This window comes from Nerophis ophidion, linkage group LG11 (genome assembly GCF_033978795.1).
Source record: "Nerophis ophidion isolate RoL-2023_Sa linkage group LG11, RoL_Noph_v1.0, whole genome shotgun sequence".
NCBI classification, from domain to species: domain Eukaryota; kingdom Metazoa; phylum Chordata; class Actinopteri; order Syngnathiformes; family Syngnathidae; genus Nerophis; species Nerophis ophidion.
In genome coordinates this window covers 31,082,879-31,088,848 of record NC_084621.1, presented here as the reverse complement: position 1 = coordinate 31,088,848, position 5,970 = coordinate 31,082,879, and positions in this window count along the sequence as shown.

Sequence of the window (5,970 nt, the reverse complement as noted above, 5' to 3'; positions counted from 1 at the left end):
AATGGAGTTAAACCAATGTCTAATAACGTGGTAAAGCAGAGGTAATGGTGTGTGTGTGTGTGTGTGTGTGTGTGTGTGTGCGTGTGTGTGTGTATGTGTGTGTGTGTGCGTGCGTGTGTGCGTGCGTGCGTGTCCTGTTGTTTCAGACGATCGTAAACATTTAAACTGTCAGATGGGTGGCCAGTTGCTATTCATACGACATTCTCAAGCTTCCATAAAAACTGAACCCTCCTTTGTACCCCAAACTGACCTGTTGATTCAAACGACCGTAAAGACCAGTTGCTACGTGACACTGTGTTCTGCGATAGTTTTTCCATCTGTTTAAATATGTTTTCGTGAGGTATGGAAGTTGTTTCAGTGCGTACGAATGTGTGTGTGTGTGTGTGTATGTGTGTGTGTGTGTGTGTGTGTGTGTGTGTGTGTGTGTGTGTGTGTGTGTGTGTGTGTGCGTGTGTGCGTGTGTGCGTGTGTGTGTGTGTGTGTGTGTGTGCGTGTGTGTGCGTGTGTGTGTGTGTGTGTGTGAAGTGTGTGTGTGTGTGTGTGCGTGTGTGTGCGTGTCCACCAAAAACTTCCCAATCCACGATAGATAACGATGAAAATATCGAGAAAGGGCTTCCGTCTCTTCTTTCTTTTAGCTGAAATAAGCAGATATCACCCATTTCGTATCTGAATACAAATCCAAAAGATCCCTCCATCCCGTACGCTTCCAAGTCCCATTTCTCACGCAAAGATTCGGTCGGCGGCATCTAAATACGATTTAGAAACACTCGACTTTTTTGCGGAGCGTCAATGTAAGTTTTATTATTTTTATAAATCGACACAGGCGTTTCACTAATCATGACCGAATCGAACAAAGTCTTTACGCTAACGTATAAAGCTCCAAATAATGACTAAGCCTTACACCGCCCTTTTGTACCCCTCCTCTGCGTGTGTGTGTGTGTGTGTGTGTGTGTGTGTGTGTGTGTGTGTGTGTGTGTGTGTGTGTGCGTGTGTGTGTGTGTGTGTGTGTGTGTGAAGTGCGTGCGTGTCCACATCTCCACACGTAACATTCCCAGCCATCAATACATCGAAATCTGGAAGTTGTTTCAAACGATCGTAAACATTTAAACTATCAAATATATGGTCACATGCTGCTCAGATGACATTGCTTTCTTAAAAAAACTGAACCCTCCTTTGTTCCCTGTCAGGTCTTAACTCCACCCTCTTCCTGGTTTAACCACTCCCACCGCAGGTCTTAACTCTACCCTCTTTCTGTTTAAAACTCCACCCTCTTCCTGGTTTAACCACTCCCACCACAGGTCTTAACTCCACCCTCTTCCGGGTAAGCCACACCCACTTGACCTTGACATTTGAACCTGACCTTTGACTTTGACCTTTGACTTTGACCTTTAACCTTGACCCCTCATAAATCATTAACCTTTGAACTTGACCCCTCATAAATCATTGACCTTTGACCTTGAGGGGTCATAAATCATTGATTTATGAGGGGTCATAAATCACTTTTGACTAAAGGTAGGGACTTAAATTCTCTCACAATAAGGTGGCAATCCCTCAAGAGGGGAAATTGAAAAATAAAAATAAAAATAAATGAATAAAATAAAATAAAACATCCTTCATCCAGATTTTATCAACCAACAACATAACATTTATCCTAACTGGATTGCCTAACTCTCCAAAAAATGTTGACCCAAAGTAGGACTTCACACAATACAGTCAATATTTACAAAACTGAAAGGTAGTCTGATGAATAATGATACAAAATAATCTCAAACTAATTTATAAAACAAAACATGGGCACTCATCTGGGCACAAAATTCATTCAGTCCAATGTATGTGTGTTGTCCACTTGCTTGTAAATTGATGAAAACGGCAGTGTTTTTGTTTTTAGGTGTCTTGGTCATATCAAATGAAACTTATAACTTGTTTATTACAAAATGTAGATTGAAACATTAAAGGTTGACTATGTAGAATTACAAGAAAAACAACAGAAAAAGAATTCCAGCAGTCGATTGCCAGACCGTTGCTAAGTAAAACGGGCCGTTGCTAGGGACTCCGCTCTGAACAGAGGACAGCAGAGGATGACTGCTAAGCAGGATATGTTTCTTATGTTTCATTTTTACCGTACTTTAACAGCATCATAAATGACTTGTAGCTTGTTACAGGGCTCTCTGCCTTCCAAACCACTGCTGCTCAGAGCCTCCACTGGCACTGCTCTCGTCAAGTTGTAAAAACAAAAAAAGGAACTCCGTAGCACCGAAAGTCCGCGATGATAAACATTTTTATGACAGATAAGACTACACAAATACACCCATCCTAACAAGTATATGATAAATGTAGACGACTTTTCCTTTTCTTTTACTTTCATACTGCAACAGTGATTGGATGTTTACTGAGGGCTGAGGGGTGTGTGCGGGTGTGTGTCTGCTGCGCAGCCTGTAGAATGTTGAATACACGCACAGCGGAGGGAGGGATGAGAGGGAAGCCAACACTACTATATCGTGTGTGTCCCTTTTTCGGCTAATTTTTCCGCTAGTGCAGATAATTTTGTCAACTTGTAATGAAGTAATTTTGTGAGTTTATTCAAATTTGCTTTTCCAAATTTTGATTTGAGGGGGCAAGACATTTATTTAAGGGGGCTCTGCTCCCTCTTGCCCCTGGGACACACTATTTACGCACAAAAACAAACAAAACAGCGCGCACGAGAGCACCGAGGCAGCCTTGATCGGCGCCAGTATGACAGTTATACTGTTATATTGAATTTTTTAAAAAATAACTTGTGTCTTTGCAAACCTTACAAAATATCATTTTCTAGTACAGCTAACAAATATACATATCTGTAGTTATTATTAGCCATTTTGCATGTGTTGTTTAGAAGTTATGTTTGAATAAATTTGTATTGCTTTTTTCGCATTATCTCAGGATTCTAAGAACATTATTGTCATATTGAGTAAAAAACTACTTTTTGCGTTTGCAAGATATAAAAAAGCATATGTTTCAAGTAAAACTCCCAAAGATGCATTATTTCAGGCATTATTAGCCATTTTTCATGTGTGGTGTAGGAGTTATGATTAAATAACTGTCATATTGAGTGTTACAGTATACAGTCATATTGAGTAAAACCTAATTTTTGTATGGGCAAACGATAGTAAAACAACTGTAGCTATTAAAACTCACATGGATTCAATATCACAGGCATTTTTAGACAGTTTGCACGTTTGGATTAGAATATATGTTGGAATAGATTTGTATTGCTTTTTTTCGCATTATCTCGGGATTCTAAGAACATTAATGTCAAATTGGGTAAAAATAACTTTTTGTTTTTGCAAACCTTACCAAATGTTTTTTTTCCAGTAAAACTCAAAAAGATAGATTTCTTCAGGCATTATTAGACATTTTGCATGTGTATTTTTGGAGTTATGTTTCAAAAACTGTCATGTTGAGTGTGACCAATATGAGGCCAGTAAAACCTAATTTTTGTATTTGTGATCCTTCCCAAAATACCTGATTCTCTTAAAACCCACATAAAATGAATATTACAGGCCTTCTTTTGGACAGATTTCATGTTTGGTTTTGCTTTTATGTTTATAAACCTTTCATATTAAGTATGACAGTGACACTGTTATATTGAATAAAAAAACTGATTTGTGTCTTTGCAAACCTTACAAAAGATAATTTTTCTAGTACAACAAACAAATATACATATCGGTAGGCATTATTAGCCATTTTGTATGTGTTGTTTAGAAGTAATGTTTGAATACATTTTTTATTGTTTTTTTCTCATTATCTCAGGATTCTAAGAACAATAATATCATGTTGAGTTAAAACTACTTTTTGCATTTGAAAGATTTGAAAAAGCATATGTTTCGAGTAAAACATATGCTTTCAGGCATTATTAGCCATTTTTCATGTGTGGTGTAGAAGTAATGTTTAAAAAACTGTCAAATTGAGTGTTACAGTATACAGTCATATTGAGTAAAACCTCATTTTTGTATAGGCAAACCATAGAAAAACAACTGTATCTAGTAAAACTCACACATATTCAATTTTTACAGGCATTTTTAGACAGTTTGCAAGTTTGGATTAGGAATTATGTGGGAATCCTTTTTTTTTGCTTTTTTCGCATTATCTCGGGATCCTAAGTACATTATTGTCAAATCGGGTGGAAATTTACTTTTTGTTTTTGCAAACTTTACCAAATGTTTTTTTTCCAGTAAAACTCACAAAGATGCATTTCTTCAGGCATTATTAGACATTTTGCATGTGTATTTTTGCTGTTATGTTTCAAAAACTTTCATTTTGAGTGTGACCAATATGAGGCCAGTAAAACCTAATTTTTCTAGTGCTCCGCGGAACAAACAGGAAATTTAACAAAATAAGAGCACTGACGGGAAGTAAATACAAAAACAAGGAAAACCAACAGAAATGAAGTGACGGAATGTCACAGGACCCCCCCCCCCCCCCCTCCCCCCTCAAGGAACAGATCCCAGATGTTCCCTGGAAACGAGAACGGAAAAAAGTCCAAAATTTAAGGGAGGGCGGAGGGAGGACTTGGCGGAGGGTCGCCAGGCCAAGTGTCCCCACAACCAGCGAGGGAGAGTCACGTGGCGGCGACGCGTTGAACGCCACTCCAACTGGCGAGGCGGGCGACCACGGAACGGCCACATCAGTTGCTGACAAGGAGGAAGTCCATAACACGGCCACATCTTTGGCCAACGAGGAGGAGGTTGCGCAGCCGGTGTGGACCGGCTGCCAATCAACGGCAGGTGAGGAGAAAACAGTGCTCCGCGGAACAAACAGGACATTTAACAAAATAAAAGCACTGACGGGAAGTAAATATAAAAACAAGGAAAACCAACAGAAATGAAGTGATAGATCGTCACAAAGAGGTCTTAACTACTCCCATTTTTGAGTTTTTTCACATTCTAGGGGCTTGTGGAAGTCCCTGCCCGGGTAAATTTTAACCTTTTTTGACTTTTTTTTTCTCCACATTTTGGCCTTTTATGGACTCCATGGGGCCCCTGCAAATCATTTCCCCGAGAGGGAATTTTAACCTTTTTCGTCTTTTTTCCACATTTTGGCCTGTTTTAGGCTTGTTCTTCCCGGGGCCCTGTGAGTCATCTCTATGCCTTTTTTTCACATTTTGGCCTGTTCTGGGTTTCAGGGGGCCCCTGCGAATAAATCCCCAGGAGGGAATTTGACACCTCTTCGTCTTTTGGTGTCTCCTTTACTGGGTAGCTGCTGGCTGTTAGGCCATTAATTGGTTCCGGGGATGTGTCTCGCTGTTGAAGAAGCCCACCAGAGGGCTCCACAACCCAGGGGACACCTGCGGGTCTCATATTCACGACTAAATTATGGGAAACAGTGGGGGGGGGTCGCACAGCCGTGCTTCCTTTAGCACGCCTCAGGAGTCCAGTCTGGAGCGAGAGGAGAACCAGCCTCATCCTGGGCCACCTCTCTGTCGAATAGTCCGTGAGCGCATGCAATTAACACGCCAACCTCGCGCTGTCCACGTCCCTCGCAGCAATGTAACCACGATAGCACACAACTAAACTCTCCATACTGTCCCAGATCGCTCTCCAAATGATACAGTCACAGGGGAGATATGTCTCTATAACAAACTTAAGTCAAACGTGACTAAACCTGCCGTTCGTGAAATCAGTGTGCAGCAAACAAAACACACGTGCGAGCTGCGGTTAGCTTACTAGCGGTTAGCATACACTTCACATATACTGGCAACATGAAGCGCCCAAAACGTCCTTAAACTTAAACCACAGCACGTTATCAACTGTCACTTATGACACACTGAAATAGGTGTTACGATCCGTTACTCGGATCTTCACGCTGTTTATTTTTCCATCTGTGCTTTTATTCTCCGTTCTGACCTGTTTACTTCCTGTTTTGTTCGTTTCCATGGTCACTTATTATTTCCACCTGCTAGTCTCGGTTCTCGCACACCTGTTCTTGTAATCA